General features: G+C 33.7%; 1 protein-coding gene across 3 annotated transcripts in view; it reads left to right on the forward strand.

The window, feature by feature from the left end:
* Positions 1–3,852: 3,852 nt before the first annotated feature.
* Positions 3,853–23,020, forward strand: part of LOC136834907 (serine/threonine-protein kinase MAK) — a 72,767-nt gene continuing 53,599 nt past the window's right edge. For 2 of the 3 annotated variants that reach the window (XM_067097726.1, XM_067097728.1), the window contains exon 1: positions 3,853–4,437. The gene's annotated coding sequence lies outside the window, so the exon portion shown is untranslated. Of the gene's footprint in view, positions 4,438–15,790; positions 16,146–23,020 lie in introns of those variants that run through there. The other variant, XM_067097727.1, reaches the window with a different exon arrangement.

Genomic DNA, 23,020 nt, shown 5'->3' on the forward strand with positions numbered 1-23,020 from the left:
GCGGAGGTATTCATTGCTTGCTCATCGAATTCTGCGCATGATGATTGTTGATGCGTTCGAGAAGGGTACAAGAGTGCAGAGAAGAATCTTCCAGTTGTTTGAGTCTACAAAAGACGTAGCAATGTTGAGGCTTTGGGAGGAATTCACACTGCAGACAGTCGATTTATAGAGCATAAAATATTTATGAATTTTGGAACTGAGTGTGAAAAAGATTATGTTACGCCTAAGAATTGTAATGTTGACAACATAAGTCTAACTAAAAATGCTGAGACGCTATCACCTCAAATCATATGACATGTAATGTATAAAGTGAAAAGTCAAATGAAGATCTTATCAGCAACCTGGTTACAAAAAATGCAGAAGATTAGAAATAAAACTAACCATGAATTTTATTCGGAATGGTTGCAAATAAAAGTGATTTACGAATATCAAGCGGATGGACCGAAGATTAAATTAAACTGAGATATTGTTAATTGTTCAAGCCTCACCGTCAGTGGTACTTTAAGGTGCTCATTTTCAAAGTGAAACAGAAGATTCAGGATAAAAGACTAGTCTTTTTTTACATTCGTATCTTATCTACTTGCAGTTTGATAGAATAATTGTTTACCAGTGGCAATATATTCTGTTATTTGTGAACAACAGAGAGGTTGACACCAACACAAGTTTACCAACTGGAGTGACATTTCTTCGGCAATAATAATAATAATAATAATAATAATAATAATAATAATAATAATAATAATTGTTGGTTGGTTGGTTAACATTATGCCGGTCATATATTATGGTAGCACTAGTCCTAGACCTAAGCTATGCATGGTAGAGTATTATAAAGAATGAGAGGTCTGGCATAGACCTCTGGACTCAACCCTAGCAACCGAGACCATACTTACACAGAAGTCTCATCAGTATGCCATTAACCCTTTAACTGTGACGTGCTGTTTACCTTTATCAAGAAATTTACATATTAAGGTTGCCTTTCTTTAAAAACGTTCGGATGAACCACCAGAAAGTACTTTCATTGTGTCTCAACCTTAATCAGTTAACGTTTATCACATATCATTCATTTCAGCAATCTGTGCAAAAGCATAACGTAAAACGAAACACATTTCGGAGAGGCCATGATTACCTGGAGCCGCAAAAGTACAACTTCTTCTGAATGGGAAATATTCGTAGGCCGATATGCCTATTATTCATTTCCATCTTTATATCTTGTCATTCTAAACGGTCTGTCACCTGGTATTTAAATATAGATGTTGAAATGGCATGTTTTTTCAAAGTGTGCAAAAAAAAAAAAATTCAAATCAACATGTTATATTGAATAAGAGAGATTCGGGAAAACTATAGGCCAATGGTCGAGAATTAATCCATACGTGCGTCAGTACTGCAAGAAACTCGTTGCATTATATTAAAAGAAGGCTGCCTTGTCGGCGGGGGGTGGGGAGGGGGGGGGCGGGGTTGGAGATTTAATAGGCCAGTGTAGTGTTTTTTGGTTGGGCGGGAGTGAAAGAGAAGCTAGCATTAAAGGCTAATTGGTACCTTCTCCACAGCCTTGGGTAGCTGAAGACGTCGATGTGAGGCCAATAATAATTGTTGCGCGCAGCAGAGAAGGTACTTGGCCACTCGAGCCTTGATAAGAATCATTACTGGGTCCTTTTATCAAAGCAATTAAGTATCCATGATAGCCAGTCGCCGCCCTTGGCGCTGCCATAAACCTCTTGTGTTTAGAAACCAGCTTTGACTGAAATAGTAACGTCATGTCGGCTGTGTTAGTTGAGCAGCCTGGGTGTTACTTATATTTCATGCAATTGCAGCTCTGCAAAGACTTGGTCAAGGTTGACGATGTAGGCTGACTTTCTTTCAATCAATTACGGAGCACATTATTAATTCAGCAAGGTTAAATGCAAAGAATATTAAAGTAGATGAAATGTATGATCAATGCTCAATGAACACGCACAAATATATAAATACAGTCGCTTGCGTATTGAGGCAAACATCCAACCGTGGCAAACATGATAACGATACAAAGATAATAACGGTTACAATTACATCACTTTGCAATTAAACGATTATAACCATGGTGAGAGGCTTAAATGGATGGTACCCTCAAGATGATTAATGTTCGGTAGGTATTAATGAATAATCGATGATTTATTGCCGTGGTTATGTCGTCTGTTCCACCTTGAGGGCTGGAAGCCATACACACCCAACCATAGTCTTAGTAACCGTATTTAATGTTGGTCTGTGAATAGGTTTTGATTACAAGAAGGCTTGAATTATTATTTTTGTTATCAAGACAGGTTAAGAGGATTTAATCATATCTAGCTTAGTTAACCTATATTTTTTTCTTGCCCAGGCAGGAGAAAGGGTTTAGCTTAGTCCCAGCCGAAGCGATAGACTCACATTTTAAAGATGGAAAATAATTATTATTGTAGGAGTCCTGGAAAACAAAAGCTGGATGAAATCTACAAAGTTTAGCAATAAATGGACAGAAACAATCACCGAACCGTGTAATAAAAGAGTTGTCGATTTTCACAGGGAGAATGCCGGCTCTAACTTCTTGAGTTAACGGCGCAATCTGAACAAATTTGGTGTCATTTAGTTTTCGAATCAAAAACCGAAAGTTGTTCTTTGTTACGTCTGTTTATGTAATTTCGGGTAATCAAGTGCTCCAAAAGGATTGCGATGAATTAAATAAATAAAATAATTAGAATATTTAGCAGATGAAATATAAATACACCGTAATTTTTATTTCTTTTATTTAGAAAATATACATTTACAATTCTTACAATTTATAATATTGTAGATACATCATAATCTATTTTTTACATGAATAAAATGAGTAATTATAAAAAGAGATGAAAATATTTTGAAGTAAAAAATAAATAACACCTGTCCCCAAGTGTTGCCAACAATATAAGCCTTACTTTGAACATTCTACTTTTTTAATAAATAAAATCGTACTTAACTCATCTGCTAAGGGCATTACTTTATGAAGATGCAGAATTCCAGTTATATATTCACTTATTAATATCATTGCTGTATTTTTATTCTTTTTTTGAAAGGGCTTGAAAATCCAGTTTTAAAACCTTTAGAAAACTTACTGTATTTTATAAACCTGGCTCAGTATTTTTTTTTTTTATCCAGTTCACAACTGTTCTCTTCAATTTGCTGTAAAATTAGAGTTCAATGAAAATAGGAAAAGTGTGTGTGAACATTTGTGTGTATCGCTTAGCGAGGGAACTCATTAGACAATCATCGACTTCATAATGAAAGGAGGATATTTTGAACCACATTTCCCCTCTTTATTTTCTATGGGTAATCTTTGGGTTACTGTCCGCTAATGGCGAAAGAGTCGCCATGCTCTGGGATTCTCTTCTCGACTTTGTTTTCCGTAGCCTTTGCAGCGTGGATTTTGTCGAAGATAATTATATCATGTCATGTAAGATTAGCCTAACTGTTTTTTAGTACCCATGTATTCTCTCTGGCATTTTTAGCTTGTCTGCTCATAACCATACTTCAGATATTATTATAAAATAAAAAATGTATATTTATAAACTGGACGTACTTATGCACGTATGCATGCAGATGTTTCCATTGTTTTAATAGCTTTATTTGAAAAATGTTGCCATTCGCGGCTAACGAATGATTGAGAACACTTGCTGCATTGTTACGTAATGTAATGTAAATGTCCCGGTAACTATGGCTTTATAGAAGCCGGTTAGGTAAAGCAACAGCATTGATATTCCCCTTATTCATGACACTTTATAAGTGTATGAAACATACGATGTGGCACCTTTGTCGTTTCCATGACAACAACTATAGCAACAGTGAGCAGGTGAGCCAACACAAAACGACCAACACACACGTCACTCTAGAACGATGGAGTGTCCGTGCAAGCTAGACCTATCGGTTATTATTCCTCTCCGACGCGAATTCGTGGTTTAAAAAGAGGGGGGGGAAATGAGGAAATATGACACATTCATCCCGAACTATATGTTAAAAGCACTGAAAGTGAGAATGGGTTAGCTAACAAATAAGTATATACTGCTCGAGTGAAACGTGGATAGGTCTAATTACAGCCAGTTGCCCAATTTCAAGTTGACTTGTTTCTTCTGGAGGTGTGAACGAGCAAAGTGACAATCAAAAGCTATTGTCAAGGAACGTATTTAACTTTTCATTAGTTAAGGAGAGACCTTCCACAAACACAGATCCGGATAACACGACAGAAACGAGTGATCGATAAACGGACCTCTCTTTCACAACTTAGCAGGGGACACCGACATCGTCATTAACGGATTTCAAGGACATTTCTTACTTTGTTTTCAATTCGTTTTCTTTCGAGACTTTCGATTGAAAGTCCTACATTGAATGGATTCCCTTGGCTGTTAGAAGTACATCGTTAAACAATGTCTACGCAAGGATATATTGCGCAACATGGTGAGAGTATTTCAGTTGTTTCAGGGGTTAATATTTAAATTGCTCAGTCCTGTTATCAGTTTTCAAGCCAGGTCATATTTATCACTTAATACGTATATTTCTAGGTTGATAACCGTTGTATACATACATGTATTACGTTTAGATATCCGCCCGTATACAGGTGCTCTTGCGTTAATGTTAATTATACTCCCAGTTCCTGTGTATAATAATACAGTACTACTGTATTCATTTTGTTATTGGCGATTGTGTTCAATATTTTCCATTCCTCTCTTATGCCTATTATTGCATTTAGTTTATCATCTATGGTTTCAAAGCTCTCGAGTATCCCAAAAAATACAACTAATATGGGATACATATAGTATTCATTGCTTACAACGAATACGGGATACATGTCCACTGTAAGCACTGTGTGCTTAGTATATGATGCAAACAGATATGCGTGTTTACTGGTTTCCGCAGAGAGAGAGAGAGAGAGAGAGAGAGAGAGAGAGAGAGAGAGAGAGAGAGAGAGAGAGAGAGAGAGAATCGTTAGAAATAGTATATTTAAAAAACGTAAGGAATCCCATATTCAAAACATTTCACAGTTTGAGACTGTAATGTGTATACACATACATACATACATACATACATACATACATACATACATATATACATATATATATATATATATATATATATATATATAATATGTGTGTGTGTGTGTGTGTGTGTGTGTGTGTGTGTTGTGCGCGCTAGGATTAAAGCACAGAACGCAAGAACATACAATCCTTTGAAAAGTATGTTAGAAATATAGGCCTATTTTTGCAAAAGAACGTATTGGTGAAAACGTGTTCAGACTATGATCGCATAATCTGTATTTATGAATTTCAAAAGACACATTTAAGATAAGGTATTATTACAGTTTCGGTCAAATTCGGATATGTATTATTTTTTTACTTGCTATCATTCATTTTTGAGATGATTCATACGAAAAACTTACTCGAATCTTGCGCAAATTAATGGTTAGGGAGATATTTGCCGATGAATATTGTTCCTTATTGTTATCCCATCAAAGTACGAGTTACAAGGTAAGACAATACCCGCCCCCCAAAACCCCTCCATAGCTAACACGGCAAAATTGTAACCAGTCAACACCCCTAGGTCACGTGGTGTTATTTTTTAGGTAAAATTACAGTTTCGGTGTTGACTTGTTACGATTTTGCCGTGTTAGCTATGGGGGGAGTTTATTGTCTTACCTTGTAACTCGTACTTTGATGGGATAACAATAAGGAACAATATTCATCGGCAAATATCTCCCTAACCATTAATTTGCGCAAGATTCGAGTAAGTTTTTCGTATGTATCATCTCAAAAATGAATGATAACGAGTAAAAAAAAAATAATATATCCGAATTTGACCGAAACTGTAAAAATACCTAAGATACCTAGATTTTTAAGGAGTGTAGTTAGCCATTCCTAAATAGCAATTAACCTTTACTTATAATTACGTGTTAGGTGTTCTCCAAAAGCCGGATTTGATTTGTAAGTAGCCCACTTACTACACAATCCTGTTGTCAACGGTTTTTAACTGTAGTTTCAACGGTTATTACTGTAGCTTTAACGGGGGTTTTAACTGTAGCTTTAACCGGTTTCAACTGTAGTTTTAACGATTTTGAAGAGTAGTTGATTCATAGATGAATTGTGGAGTTAGGAGTAACTGTAATGAATCATAGTAGGTTAAGAGAAAAAATTAGTCACATGTAAGTGAGGAAAGGAAGGTACCTGGACTTTTACTAGAGACTCATAAGAGACTTGGTATATCTATGGAAGCTAAGGTGTGACTGTAGGAAGGGATTATTGAACCAAGTCTCCTTTATGGAAGTGAAGGGTAGATGTTAAGTGAAAATGAAAGAAAACAAAATTTTGAAGCTGCTTAAGTGAATGACTTACATTTTAAACAAGTTTGTGAAATAAGATTTTCAAGGGTGAGAAATGTGGAGTTTAAGGTAGCAGTTGCAAAAATGGTAGCAAAGGTGACAGAATGGATCAAGAGTGTTTTGAGATGGTTTGGTCAAGTGGAAAGAATGGAGGATAATAAGTTGGTTGGGAGAGAATATAACTCGTAGGTGTTAGGAGGGAGGAAGGAAGATAGGAAGGCTTAGAAACAGTGCTGGATAGATATCTAGGAATGAAAGATTGGAAAATGATGGGGTTAGTAGATAGTAAACGCGAGATTGCTGTGAGATAAAGGTGAGGGGTCCATTGTGTGTAGGGAGTTCGACTTGCTGGTCATTAACCTTTATTGTAGGTTTATGAGGCAGTTAATGTTTGGTGATAGGCACTGTATATTATGTGTGTAATGTGTGTATGTGTGTGTGTGTAATGTGTGTACAGTATGTGTATTGAATGTGTGTATGATCCAGCCCTATTGGCAAATCTGTAACGTTAACGACGACCACAACAAGAAAAAAAAGCAATAAAAAGAAAAAATAAATTAGAAACTCGTGCATGGCGCCCGTTCATGACACCACAGACCCCACGCCACCTCACCAAAAGCTTAGATTTAAACACCTTGAGCAAACAAGAAGAAGAAGAAAAATGAAAAGAAAGACCGGTTTTGCTTTCATGAGACTTTTGACCTAACGAATGTTAATAATAATTCTTCTTCTTCTTCTTCTTCAGGCGACCTTGGCTGTATAATTAGGGATATTATCTATCACCCGCTTAGCTTTTGCTTCATGATGTGCTAAGTAGGAGCAAATCTCCTTGTCTTTTGGTGTACCAGTTGCGCGTGAGAGAGAGAGAGAGAGAGAGAGAGAGAGAGAGAGAGAGAGAGAGAGAGAGAGAGAGAGAGAGAGATTGCTGCTCTGTAGATTTATAATAATTTATACCGATTCATAGTAATTTATAGAAGTATAATGACTAGATATTTGATGGTTCTATGTATATCGACAAAAGGGCTCCATAAATCTTATAGTTCTATGGATTAGTGCTCGCTGTATGGCTCCACGTGGTTCTGTAAAAAGTGACCAGGTGTATATGATTCCGGTGGATCCGTTGGTTTATATAGAACCATATACACCTATAAACACTCACTAGACCACTACAGTGTCTATATATCCCTGGAGACTGTAGGTCCGCGATGGCTTCGTGGTTTATGTATGCTTTTATAGGCCTAGGGTATCAGGTATATATATTGGCTCTATACGTAAATTAGGTGCTCTAAAGATTTGTGATTGCTCTGTAGATCTCGTGGAGTTCTATAAATACAATAAATTCTATGGAATTCCTATAATTCCTAGATGACTCATGTGGCTCAATAGATAAGCCCTTGGTCTATATAGCCATCACAAATCTATAGACCTACTAGTTACGTACAGAGCCAAATGCACATGATAGCCTAGGCCTATGTAGGCTATATATTTATAGACTACGGAGACATCGCAGACCTAAAAACTCTAGGGACATATAGACCAAGGTCTAAACTCTGTAGACTTTGATATAGACGCTCTATAGATCTTGGAGGGCTCAATAAACGCCAAAAAATGATTACGTCATCATAACCGTTCTTGACCTTTTCATTAAAAGACTAACCAAGATGGCTGTTAGCGTAAAAAAAATATATGAAATCATCTTGATTTCACTAAAACGAGATGTCATGTCTTGAGATAATTCTCATTCTTGTTGCCTCGTGAATTCAGGGTTTATACCTGGAATTTAAACCGACGAATTCAGTTTGAAGTTAAAGAGGGGATTTTCAGTCGTTGAATTTTGTGTCTAGAGAAGTAACCTTGAACTAGAGACTGAGCAAAAATGTAAATCATCTATGTTTTTGTTTATTTTATTTAGTTAATACTTCACTATTAAACACATTATGTATATATACATACTGTAAAATATACTGTATATGTATGTATAAATTTATATATAGATACTGTATAATATACTGTATATGTATATATAAATTTCTGACTCGCATAGGGGTCGAACCCAGGTCCCTCAAATGAAAGGCAAGGGCGTTACCAGCTGTCCCACACACAGGTCATGCAAGAAGTGTGGGTCAGTTGGTAGCACCCCTGCCTTTCATTTGAGAGACCTAGGTTCGATCCCGATATGGATCTGGAATTTATTTCTGTGAAACACGTGTTGATTGTGATTAGTTCCATATATATATATATATATATATATATATATATATATATATATATATATATATATATATATATATATATATATATATGCGAAAACTTGCCACACGTATATGGCCGCCTGCTGTGATTCATTTTCTACAAAACATTGATTCTTGTGTGTTTTATGGTCTCATGACCTCACACTGACGATCCAGAGATAAAAAATGATTCATGAAACTCTCTCTCTCTCTCTCTCTCTCTCTCTCTCTCTCTCTCTCTCTCTCTCTCTCTCTCTCTCTCTCTCTCTCATACTCACACGCACAGTTTTCGAGACAAAAGGAGCATTTAAAGATTTTTAGTTTTATGCACAGAGAGAGAGAGAGAGATAGAAAGAGAGAGAGAGAGAGAGAGGGGGGGGGGTTAAGTGTTGCTGGATTCGGTCTGGATCAAGATTTTGATGACTAACAAGAGCGTCCTGAGACCGCAAACCTCCGCCATGTCTGAGTGATTCTTAACACACAACCCTGTCCTACCCAACCCCCGCCCTAAAATGGTCTTTTATCCGAATTATAATTTGTCTCAAAACCTAATCATTTGTTGTCCGTCAGACACACACATACATACATACATACATACATACATACATACATACATATATATACATTAGTATATCTTATATGCATTATATATATATATATATATATATATATATATATATATATATATATATATATATATATATATATATATATATATATATATATATATACTTATGCAGGATAACCTTTGAGGCTTTGGAGGAAGAGAGTAAGTAATGTTTCTCAATCGTTCTCGAGGATGAAGTTAGTAATGTTCTACGAGAGAGAGAGATAATACAAGGATTCGTGTCCTTCTTACGTTCAGGACAGCGATAAAAATGCAGCAGTGGGATTTCAAAACACTGTCGCGTGCTGTAAAACTGTCGATATTTTAAGAATTCAAGGTGAAGCTCGGTGATTTTGGCTTTCTCTCTCTCTCTCTCTCTCTCTCTCTCTCTCTCTCTCTCTCTCTCTCTCTCTCTCTCAGGAGTAAAATTACTCACTTTCTCACTTTGAGAAGCGATAAATCTACTGTATTTTTTACTTGTCTGTAAAGTTTTAAAAGTCTCTCTCTCTCTCTCTCTCTCTCTCTCTCTCTCTCTCTCTCTCTCTCTCTCTCTCTCTCTATATATATATATATATATATATATATATATATATATATATATATATATATATATATATATATATATATATATATTTATAGGCAACCCTCATTTATTTGAGAATTCAAGGTAAAACTCGCTGAAACTGGCTCTCTCTCTCTCTCTCTCTCTCTCTCTCTCTCTCTCTCTCTCTCTCTCTCTCTCTCTCTCTCTCTGTCATACCCTCTCATTTTAAAGCCAAATATTCGTATTTGAATGACAGCAACTGAGGTAGTTTTTGTAAACTCTAATTTCTTAACTTTTTGTTTAAGGTAATTTTGTATTATTATTATTATTATTATTATTATTATTATTATTATTATTATTATTATTATTATTATTGTTGTTGTTGTTGTTGTTGTTGTTGTTATAGAAAGAAGAAAGAGTGAAATAGAAAAATTAATTTTTTATTATTGTTACGCAGCCGGCCGGTCAGAGGGCGGACACTTTGCTATCCGTGTAGACACCCCGGGATTATGTATGTAATCAACGGATAGGTTTGCTGAAAGCAAATGGGTGTTACAGACTAATACACACACAAACAAAGCCACTCCAACACCTTCTAAAAACAAAAAATAAAAGATAACAGACGCCTAACACGTCTCGAACTGTCGGCCTAAACCGCTCACGTCTCTTCGCTGCTGGGAGAAAGGGAGCTGGAGATTTGGCACAATACATGAACGTGTGCTACCGGGGTCTAAGCGATGTCAGGCAGGGCAGCCGATCGAGGCTACGGCCTACCCCAACGCCAAATCAAAGTCCTTCGAAAGAAGGCATCGTGCTTACCCCATATGAAAAATGGGATAAAAGCACGTTAAACGAAGAAGAATTATTGTTATTATCACAGAAAGAAGAAAGATTGAAGCAGAGTAACTAACAAAGGAAAAGACACAACAAAAAATACATAAAAGAAAATTTATAAAAAAATAAAACTCGGGACAAAGATGCCACCGAAGTAAAAAAAAAAAAACCTTCAATGATCACGTGATTTCGACATTAAGCCAAGAAGACTTTTCGTGCCAAAATGAACTTAACCGATTTCCTCACGAATTTTATTTTATTATCTTAATGTTTGTCTCTGTCTTCTTTCTTAGTTTTATTGTTTTTATTTTGCGTGTGCTTTTTTTCTTTATTGTTTTATTTTAATGGATTTAATTTTTTATAGGAAGGCGTTTGGTTTTATATTTTTTCTTTACTCAGTTTTGTTATCTCGGTAAGGGCGAGTGTTTCAGGGCAGGTGGCATCTGTGTTTAAATGAGGTTTGTCTAGTTTATTGTGGTTAATCAATTGTATTATTTAGAGGGATTATACTGTATATATTTTATATATATGTGTTTGTGTGTGTATATATATATATATATATATATATATATATATATTTATGAATATATGTGTAAATATATACATATATACTGTATATACAATATACATATATTTATGTAATCTATCTATCTATCTATCTATCTATATATCTATCTATCTATCTATCTATCTATCTATCTATCTATATATATATATATATATATATATATATATATATATATATATATATATATATATATATATATATATATATATATATAAACACACGCTGTATATATACCCTATATATAACATAAAAATGAAAGGAAAGATTGGTTTAATTATACGAAAAACCAGTTCCAATCTTTTCAATGCCAAGATAGTATCATCATCATAATGATGAAGTATCATCATCATCATCATCATTATAATCAGCGACACTCGTTATAGGGGGCTACCTGGTTCAGGGTTAACTGAAGCGTCTTTTGACCCACGGTCTAAATTTTGATTGCTTATTAAGTAACTCAATAAAAAAGAACCTACTTAGAATTGTTTTCAATAAGTCTAAAAGACTATTTGATCTCGAAGCTGTATTCTTATATTTTTATTCTTTATGAAAAATCTAACTTTATTTTATTGAAAACATTATTTATCGTTATTTTATATAAGAACTCTGATATTATTATTTTCAAATGCTTTTACTGATATTTCATACAAAAACCTATTTTATTTTACCCACATTTTTTTATTGATATTTTATTTAAAAACCATTATTTTTCTATTAAAATATTTTTTATTTATATTTTGATTAAAAAATCTTTATTTTATTCAAATTTAAACGTCTCCCATAAAATTTGGTGGACTTAGATAAAACATAAGTCAGTATTTACTGTCATATTCATACATCAAATGATGAATCGCGGATGAACGTCCCGTGCAGAAAACTTACGATAGCACTAGCTTCTTCATACACCTACACAGAAGGCTCATTAGTAGCACGTCAAACTCCCAAAAGTACTCATAGACACCGATAATAAACACTTAATTTAGAAAACCTCTTCCAATCCATCTATTGTGTCTTTCGAGATAAAATCTTTTTTTTTTTCTTCTGGGCTATATTATAACATTAGTGTTTCCAATTCCCATCCCGTCGGCCTCTGAAATAAACAAAAGAGCGTCTCCTTTCATGACGAAGACACGTCGAAAGCACAAAGGCTTGAAGGCAGGATGACTGCTTGCAAGAAGAAGATTAATAGGCGGGAGTACTCGCATTCTACTCTGGCAATAATCAGAGTCATTGTTCCTTGAGTTGCCTGCTTGCATGCACCATTGCAAGTGCATGCGTGTGAGAGAGAAATGTATACAAACATATACACACACGTACATACACGTACACACACGAATGAACCCTAGTACGATAATTGAACCAAACGTATTAAACCTCCTTCCTTCAAAAGTGGAGGAAAGGGCTCAGGTGTCTCGATCATTGCTCCCGTCTTATCGATCAAGTAACGGTCTCTACCCAACACCCTTTTTCACCTATTCTCTCTCTCTCTCTCTCTCTCTCTCTCTCTCTCTCTCTCTCTCTCTCTCTCTCTCTCTCTCTCTCTCTCTCTGTTAAAAATAGCACTAACTTATCACTGGTTTCTGGTGGACTAAATTAGATGTAAGCTTAATGTAAGTCAATATTTCACTACACGTATGAAAGCGTTTGACGAGTGATGACGCAAGTTAGTGCTTTAATTTGCAAATTAAATCATTAGTCTTGATTATAGAAAAGTAACGTAACATCTTAAGTAACTTTTTTTTTTGTTTCATTTAAAATCTTATAAAACTCTGCACCTACTTTGCACCTAGGAGGTAGGCCTAATATTTGTCCTTAAATATATGTACGAATTGCCACTCTGCACCTACTTGGACCAAGGAGCTAGACATAATGTTTTTTCCTTAAACGTTTGTGCGATTTGCCACCCTGCACCTACTTTGCACCTTGAGAGCTAGGCCTAATTTTTGTCCTTAAAGGTTTGTACGAATTGCGACTTTGCACCTAGGAGCTAGGCCTAATATTTTTTTCCTTCTTCACCTACTTGGTACGTATAGGAGCTAGGCCTAATATTTGTCTCTAAATGTTTGTGCGAATTGTGACCCTGCACCTAAGAGCTAGGCCTAATATTTTTTCCTTGAATATTTGTACGAATTGCGAATCCACACACATTTCGTGCTTTCGTGACATTGCGTGACTCCATTTTCATACCAGTTTACGAAATATGTTAGCAGCTCGGTGCAAAGTTTTGGCGACAAGTTGCTAACAGGTGTAAGTCAATGTACTCAAAAGTGGCACAGCAGCATTCAGGCTGATTTACAGCAGTTACCGCTAACTAGATCGTTTTTTGTTATAGTTGCTGATCTTGCGAAAGGGAAACTCCTCTATTTTTCACTCATTATTATTATTATTATTATTATTATTATTATTATTATTATTATTATTCATGTGCTTGTTTTATTATTAATAAGATATAAAATAAGAGTTGGTTTCTTTCGAATATAAATAATATATGTGATAATAAATAGGACATAGAAAATGCAGTAAAGTACTAATAGTCCATCAACATATTATTATATTATATATATAATATATATATATATATAATATAAATAATATAAAAGTGATTTATAATATATAAAATATATATAGTATATATATATAACCATATATATATATTAGCTCCTTAGCACTAAAATACGAGACGGTTTATCTATCAAATATGTTTAAAACGTTCAGTTAATAATTCAGATCACGGTATTCATATTTTTAAGGATAAAATTCATTAATATATATCATGCACTGAATTCTAACTAGTATGAAAAAGTCATTACTGTATAATATCAGATTTCTTCTTTATAAAAAAAGGTGCATAAAACAATACTGTGTAACTGTATAAAATCATCCGTATAAAATGAAGCGCATAAAATCTATATATATTCTAAAAGAAGAAGTTAGTCTAAAAAGGGGTACGATAATTAGCCTACCATCGCTTACGCTAGCCAGGAAATCAATAAGACGTAATATTTCCTCTTTTGATGAATAATTCATTAAAACGGTCTTCGTGTTGCCTGTAAAGACGCGAGCTAATTTGGATTCCCTGGGGGTGGGGAGGGGGAATAGGGAAGGCTTTCTTCTTTCTTCACTTTCTTTACTTTCTTTCAGTTTTCTTTGTCTCTTCATTTCCTTTTTCTTTTCTTTTTGTCTTCAATTTATTTTCTCTTTTTTCTGAGCTTTCTTTTACTTTCTTTTTCTTTCTTTTCTTTCTTCGCTTTCTTTTACTTTCCTTTTTGTCTTCGCTTTTTTCCTTTCCTTTCTTTCTTCACTTTCTTTTCCTTTTGTCTTCGCTTTCTTTTCGTTTCCTTTTTCCTTTATTTTCTTTTCCTTTCCATTTTGTCTTCACTTTCTTTCCCCTTTCTTTCTTAATTTTCTTTTCCTTTTCGTTCGTATTTTATCACAACATAAAAATAAATAAAAGTCATTGACTTAAAAATTTGGGTTCATTTCTGCTTTAAAGAGAAAACTGAAATATTCTAAGTGTGGCGATGTTTTCCCACAAAGAGTAATAGTCACACTCATTCGCGAATATAATATCCAGTAAACTTTCGCAGGTAAATTTAGAGGTGAACAGTTACAATGACATTTTGGCTATGAAAAGTCGTTGCAACAATTGGTAGCCAAAATAAGTAACCAGAAAATCCCTTTGCTGTTGAAACTTCTGCGAAAACTAATCTCCATAAATATTTGCTAAAGTAATTGCGTGTAAAAGTTAGGCTGGAGCGTCCTTTGTAAGCGATACTTTGGCGAACATTTTTTTTTTATTACTATTCGCGAAAATAATTCCCTGCGAAAAATTGCAGGTAAGGGATATTTCAGACACACAGGGGTTTGAAATGACATTCGAAGCGTGATTATATATTATTGACTGTTCTTGAAATATTCAAGGTTAGATGCAGGCAAGCAGAGAATATTATAAAAGAACACAGTGCATGAGCAACTTTCTCTCTCTCTCTCTCTCTCTCTCTCTCTCTCTCTCTCTCTCTCTCTCTCTCTCTCGTTCTTGATTTATATACGCTGAAAGACATTTTTCATTTGCATTTCTAACACTTCTGTTATTGGGTAGACATTAAATATGCTTATGATGCAGTCTGTCAAACTTGAATCAATATTTTCTTTCCTTTTTGCATAATATTTGATATCAGAATATTCTTATGTTGTATTATACTGTACAGAATATATATATATATATATATATATATATATATATATATATATATATATATATAATATATATATATAATATATATTATATTATATATAATATATATATATATATATAAATATATATATATATATATGATAAACCAAAAAGAAATATTAAAAAAACAAATAATTTATATAAAAACCATTAAAATATAAACATGCCAAAGCAAAGTAGTATTTCATCTATGATAAATGTCACTTCACGTAAAACCCACCTTTTTACGTGTATAAAGGTGTCCTTCGTGCGCAGTAGATTACCTAATCGGCACTGCTCTGCGCAGGTAGTGGTCTAGGAAGGTAGGAGTGACAGGGGTAGTGGAGTATTGTGGGAGGGGGATGGGGTGGGAGATTATTGCAGGAGGGGGAGAAGGTTAGACTAGGAGAAATGAACTAAGTACATGACAAATCCGATGTCAGTTTTCATGGTGTCTTGGTCAGTGGCGGTCGAGAGTGTTTTGGCGCCGCGTTCAGGAGGGCTCGTTGCTAGCGAACGGAAAACAGCATGGCGACTTTGTTTACAATACATAGAAACTGCTTTGAACTCTAAGGCGTGATTAGAAACTCTGGAATATAATTAGAATCTGTTCGTTTTGCTTGAAAAAATGGCTGATATATCAGTGAAGTGATTTCAATAATAAAAACTTTGATGAGTTATTAATTTTTTTGTGGTTCTTCAGATTTTAATGCAACTTTGAAAAACAGTTGTATAGATCAGCAGTGTGACTCCGCGACCAAGTTTTTAAAAGGAATATTTGTGTCTTTTTTAAAATGTGAGTTTTTAAAATAACTTGTTTAGTTATGGAACTTTCAAAACTTTTTCAATGCAATATGGCAGATCACGGCCGTAGTTTCTTAGAATTCTTTCTCTCTCTCTCTCTCTCTCTCTCTCTCTCTCTCTCTCTCTCTCTCTCTCTTTATATATATACACTATATATATATATATATATATATATATATATATATATATATACACACATATATATATATATATATATATATATATATATATATATATATTTAATGTGTGTGTGTGTGAACATATGAACGTGTTTGTCTGCATACGGGATTCTGCATATGTTATGCGTGTGTTTACACATCCACATATGCATACGTGAAAGTGTATATGATCTCCAGGATTCCCACACAAATCTCATCATCCCAAACTATATATAAAAAACAGAAAACGTATGGAGGGAGGAATATCGTTCCGTCAGCAATCCCATAAGTAAAATAGATAATGATTTTACTTAGCCATATACGCAAAGGAATATGGATGATAATTTCACTTCTCTCTGGAAATTGTTAATAACTTTTTCCTCTGTCGGTTTTTCTTTCTTTTATTAAACTCCGGAACTTCCCTCTAGCTTCTGTATTCCCAAAACACTTTCGTATGATGATGAAGGGGAAAAAAAAGTCAGAGAGAACGATTTTTGGTTGCAAAAACGAATTTTCCTAAGAATAAGGTAATGCGCCTTAGCGATCATTTTCAGAAAATAGGCAAACTGGTAACTGTGGATAAGGTTCACTGTATATATATATATTATATATATATATATATATATATATATATATATATATATATATATATATATACATATATATATATGTATATATATATATGTGTGTGTGTTATATATATGTATATATATATTTATATACATATAAATGTGTATATATATATGCATTTATGTAAATGTATATATATGCACAAATATATATATTATATGTATGTATGTATGTATGTATGTATGTGCGTGTGCACTCATCACACGTTCATTCGTCCTTGAATCAGTCTCTGTTCTTCACCAGTGAGTCATCGATTTCGGAGGGAGGGGGCGCTCTTTCCCTTTTTATTCTGGTGGTATTAAAACATTACCGTCACAGTAGTGACGTATATTTATATTTATTATTGTAATTATCATTAATATTAATCCAGTCATCATTCCTTTCATTGTATGCCAGGTCCATAATATTCATTTCATTGTATGTTACAGGTCCACAAACCCCTATTTCATTATTATGAATTATATTGATTTTTATTATAAAAAAATTATTATTTTATCCAGGAGCTATCAAAATCTATGTTGCTCCTGATTTCATTATTATTATTATTATTATTATTATTATTATTATTATTATTATTATTATTATTATTATTATTATTATTATTAACGAACCTGTCCTTTCACTGGTATGACCATAGATCGTAATAAAGAGAATCATATTCATATTCTTAATTTCACTTGCTCATTAACAAGTGACTGACGGGCTGCTCTGTGAGGAAGAGCCCGTGCTGGCATAAAGCCAGATTAATCAAAAACGACAACAGAACCTGCCCAGAAAATATGACGGAAATGATTAACCACTTTTGTAAAGACACCGCATTTAGTAGTATATTCAAATACATTGTGTTGCCCTACATTTTCTTAATATATTTTGTTTAATAAATATCCAATTGTTTTTAGACTATCGTATAATATCTGCAACAGACAGGAAAATTATTTGGGTATTTCAGAAAATATTATTATCAAGATTATTATTTTTTCCTAAGAATAAATTGTTTATGTATGGAAACAAGTAAAAAAATGCGCCGAGTAATCGAGTTTTCTGTACAGCCGCTACTGGGTATAATCAAGGCCACCGAAAGTAGATCTATCTTTCGGTGGTCCCAGTATAATGCCGTATGAGCCGCGGCCCATGAAACCTTAAGCGCGGCCCGGTGGTGGCCTGTTCCATATCGTTGCCCGGTGGTGCCCTGTCCCGCATCGTTGCCAGAAGCACGATTATGGCTAACTTTAACTTTAGATAAAATAAAAATTACTGAGGCTAGAGGGCTGCAATTTGTTATGTTTGATGATTGGAGGGTGGATGATCAACATACCTCAAGCCTCAGTAGTTTTTAAGATCTGAGGGCGGACAGAAAAAGTGCAGACAAAAGAAGTGCGGACGGACAGACAAAGCCGGCACAATAGTTTTCTTTTACAGAAAACTAAAAACAAGAAACCACTTTAATAGGAAATATTTGGCTTAGCACGATTAAAGATAAGGAATAAATAAGTATCAACTGAAGAATAAAAATTAATTTTATCATAAAAAATAGTTAATTTGAGATAAATTCGTAAGATTTTAATTTCTTTTCAACTTGACAACACTGAAGGTTCAAAAACAATTGTGTGTTTTTTCCCTTTATGTTTTCTGTAAAAGAAAACTATTGTGCCGGCTTTGTCTGTCCGTCCGCACTTTTTCTGTCCGCCCTCAGATCTTAAAAACTACTGAGGCTAGAGGGCTGCAAATTGGTATGTTGATCATCCACCCTCCAATCATCAAGCATACCAAATTGCAGCCCTCTAGCCTCAGTAGTTTTTGTTTGATTTAAGGTTAAAGTTAGCCATAATCGTTCTTCTGGCAACGATATAGGACAGGCCACCACCGTGCCGTGGTTAAAGATTCATGGGTCGCGGCTCTTACAGCCTTATACCGAGACCACCGAAAGATAGATCTATTTTCGGTGGCTTTGATTATACGTTGTATCGGCTGTGCAGAAAACTCGATTGCGCCGAAGAACCTTCAATGCATTTTTTACTTGTTTTGTCTTTGTTTTTGGATTCTTGTATTTACGTTGTTGTCCTTATTTTGTCCCTGTTTATAGTGTTGCCCTTTTGTTAACCTTGTTTTCATATTTTTGTTCTTATTTTGTCATTGTGTTCACTTTTTTGTCCTAGTTTTCCTGCCCTTTATTCCACATTTTTGTCCTTGTTTTGTCTTTTATTTTATATTTTTGTCCTTGTTTTTTCTTTTATTTTACATTTTGTCCTTGTTTTGTCTTTTATTTTATATTTTTGTCCTTGTTTTGTCTTTTATTTTATATTTTTGTCCTTGTTTTTTTTTTATTTTACATTTTGTCCTTGTTTTGAATTTTGTTTTATATTTTTGTCCTTGTTTTGAATTTTATTTTATATTTTTGTCCTTGTTTTGTCTTTTATTTTACATTTTGTCCTTGTTTTGAATTTTGTTTTATATTTTTGTCCTTGTTTTGTCTTTTATTTTACATTTTGTCCTTGTTTTGATTTTTGTTTTATATTTTTTGTCCTTTTTTTATCTTTTTTGTTTTTATTTTTACATTTTGTCCTTGTTTTGTCTTTTATTTTATATTTTTGTCCTTGTTTTGTCTTTTATTTTATATTTTTGTCCTTGTTTTGTCTTTTATTTTATATTTTTGTCCTTGTTTTTTCTTTTATTTTACATTTTGTCCTTGTTTTGAATTTTATTTTATATTTTTGTCCTTGTTTTGTCTTTTATTTTACATTTTGTCCTTGTTTTGAATTTTGCTTTATATTTTTGTCCTTGTTTTGTCTTTTATTTTACATTTTGTCCTTGTTTTGATTTTTGTTTTATATTTTTGTCCTTGTTTTATCTTCTTTTTTTACATTTTCCTTGTTTTGTCTTTTATTTTATATTTTTGTCCTTGATTTGTCTTTTATTCTACACTTTGTCCTTGTTTGTCTTTTATTTGATATTTTTTCCTTGTTTTGTCTTTTATTTTATAATTTTTCCTTGTTTTATCTTTTATTTTTACATTATCCTTGTTCTATCTTTGTCTTTACATTACAGTCTTTTATTTTGTCTTTGTTATTACACTGCGTTCTTTAGGCTGTCCTTTTTTTTATACGTTCTTGTCCTTATTCATGTCCTTACTCTTTCACTGTTTTATTCCTGGTGTCCTTATTTTGTCTTTGTTAATTCAGTTAATTACAGTGGTTTAATATGCAAATAGAAGGTCATATGTCACTAAATGACCCGTAATTCGATGACCCCAGTTGAGCGGATGAAAAATATAGGGTTAAGTGAAAGGTCAGAGGTTAATCTAATTACACGCATTAAATGGATCGGTGACCTTTCGCAAAGGTCATTGGCACTGCTTCCCCAATGCCCTCATCTATGATAAATTGGTATTTATTTATTTATCTATCTATCTATCTATCTATCTATTTATTTTTTTATTTGTTTGTTTATTTATTTACTTATTTACTGATTTATGTATATATATATATTTATATATTTATTTATATATTTATATATTTATTTTGTTTATTTTATTTATTTATTCATTTTTAGCTGACGGTAAATGTCCGCAGATAATTTCAGTGAAGCTGAGTTCTCGCTTCTGATTGGCTGGAGCAGCCAGGAGGATCATGTGCTTCCACCAATCAGAAAGGGCCTGAGTGATGTCGACTGCCGATATTTTCCGTCAGCTCGAAAAAGGGATAAAGAAATACAGACTTTAGACAGGGTGGACAGAATAGGACAGGATAAACGGGAGGGGAAGGGTGGAAGAAGATAGATTTAAAGGTCTTAAAGAAATAAGGGAGAAGAAGAAGCAGTCGCCATATCTCGCAATACGAAAGTGATTGAGTTTCATGACTTTTAGTTTTCTGTAAGAGAAAACTATTGTGCCGGGTTTGCCTGCCCGTCCGCATTGTTTTCTGTCCGCACTTTCTCCTGTCCGCACTTTTTCTGTCCTCCCGCAGCTCTTAAAAACTACTGAGGCTAGAGGGCTGCAAATTGGTATGTTGATCATCCACCCTTTAATCATCAAACATTCCAAATTGCAGCCTTCTAGCCTCAGTAGTTTTTATTTTATTGAAGGTTAAAGTTAACCATGATCGTGCTTCTGTCAACGCTATAGGATAGGCCACCACCGTGCCGTGGTTAAAGTTTCATGGGCCGCTGCTCATACACCATTATACCGAGACCACCGAAAGATAGATCCATTTTCGGTGGCCTTGATTATACGCTGTAGTGGCTGTACAGAAAACTCGATTACGCCGAAGAAACTTCGGCGCATTTTTTACTTGTTTTCTGTTAAAATAAGATGTAATTCAGACGCAAGACAGTAAATATAAGTTTTCAAACTCGATTCGTGACTCTTTGGAATTTGCCAGCAGATAAACCGATGGATTTAAATTGACACAGTACGACAAAGATCATGTAGTACTTGCACTTGCGGATCCAGGGAGGGGGGCACCTGGGCACGTGCCCCCCCATGAAAATAATGACAAAAAATGATATCGAAGATTTGGATAATAATAATGACATAAATGAGAAATATAAAAATGGAAAAAAGTAAAAAAACTGTTATCGAAATAAAAAAAATATTTTTTTAAAAACAACAATAATAATAATGTTAATAGATTCACAATTTCTTGAAAACAATAATAATAATAACGTTATCTTAATTATAATAAGAATATATATATATATATATATATATATATATATATATATATATATATATGTATGTATGTATATATATCTATATATAGATATATACATACACACACACATATGTGTGCGTGTGTTTAAATAGACAATTAGATAGATAGATTGATCAAATCCCAGAAGTGGGTGAAAAACCCGAACTCGAACCCAGGGTACTGTGTCGCTTGAAAGTGTCCTACGAGAGATTTTTTGGCTCAATATATTGACGGGGTATTTATAGTGCCCTCGGGCCGAATAATAACTGATCTGCGTCTCTTAGTTCCTCGTAGCGTAGATGCTATTGGACATACCAGTTGTTTAAGTAACTGTACAGTGTGTGTGTATGTATGTATGTATGTATATATTAATACAGTATATATATATATATATATATATATATATATATATATATATGTATGTATGTATTATGTACAGTATATATATATGTATAAAAAAAATGTGTGTTTATATATATATATATATATATATATATATATATATATATATATATATATATATATATATATATATATATATATATATATGCACAGTAGTCTTTCCTTGAGTGGCCTTGATAGATAGCGTCAGCTAGACCGGATAATAAGTATTGACAGTCCAAATCTGCATGTTATTTTTTTCGTTGCTGTAATTTTATTTTTCATTTTTATAGTCTAAATAGATCTGTGTTTTCGTTGGTTGATGTTGATGTTAAACATACGCTGGTATAACAGTATATTGCTCTGGTCACTGACCTCCAAGTATTGAAGCCAGGTGATAATTCACTTCGTAATAAGCAAGTAAAACTATATTATTTTGCTGAGAGAGAGAGAGAGAGAGAACGAACCTAACTGCGCTAACTAAATTATTTGGTTGAGAGAGAGAGAGAGAGAGAGAGAGAGAGAGAGAGAGAGAGAGAGAGAGAACCGAACTACGCTAACTAAATTATTTGGTTGAGAGAGAGAGAGAGAGAGAGAGAGAGAGAGAGAGAGAGAGAGAGAGAGAGAGAGAGAGAAGAGAGAGAGAGACTTCTCAAGCACTCTAGTCCAACTCAGTTATTGATTTCCTTGACTCACTCTCGCTTTTCCAAGAATTCGATAACAGAAAATAAAAATGTAAATAAAGAAAAGAAAGCGTGGACTTAGTAAATGCGATAAAATCGAAATGAAAGATAGATAACGGACTAAGTACGGAGGATGAGCGGTTAGTGAGAATTGCCTTAGGCCTATCAAGTCATTAAGAGAGTTAGAGTAGAGATAAACACATAGAGCTATCTAATAATGTATTTATTTTTAGTGCTAGGCCATCAGATAAATCAATGGTTTAATCTTGATTCCTCTATAAGATGTTTTATATAAAATTTAAAGCAAAATGAATGTAATGTAACATT

Source organism: Macrobrachium rosenbergii, chromosome 54, assembly GCF_040412425.1.
Source record: "Macrobrachium rosenbergii isolate ZJJX-2024 chromosome 54, ASM4041242v1, whole genome shotgun sequence".
NCBI lineage: Eukaryota > Metazoa > Arthropoda > Malacostraca > Decapoda > Palaemonidae > Macrobrachium > Macrobrachium rosenbergii.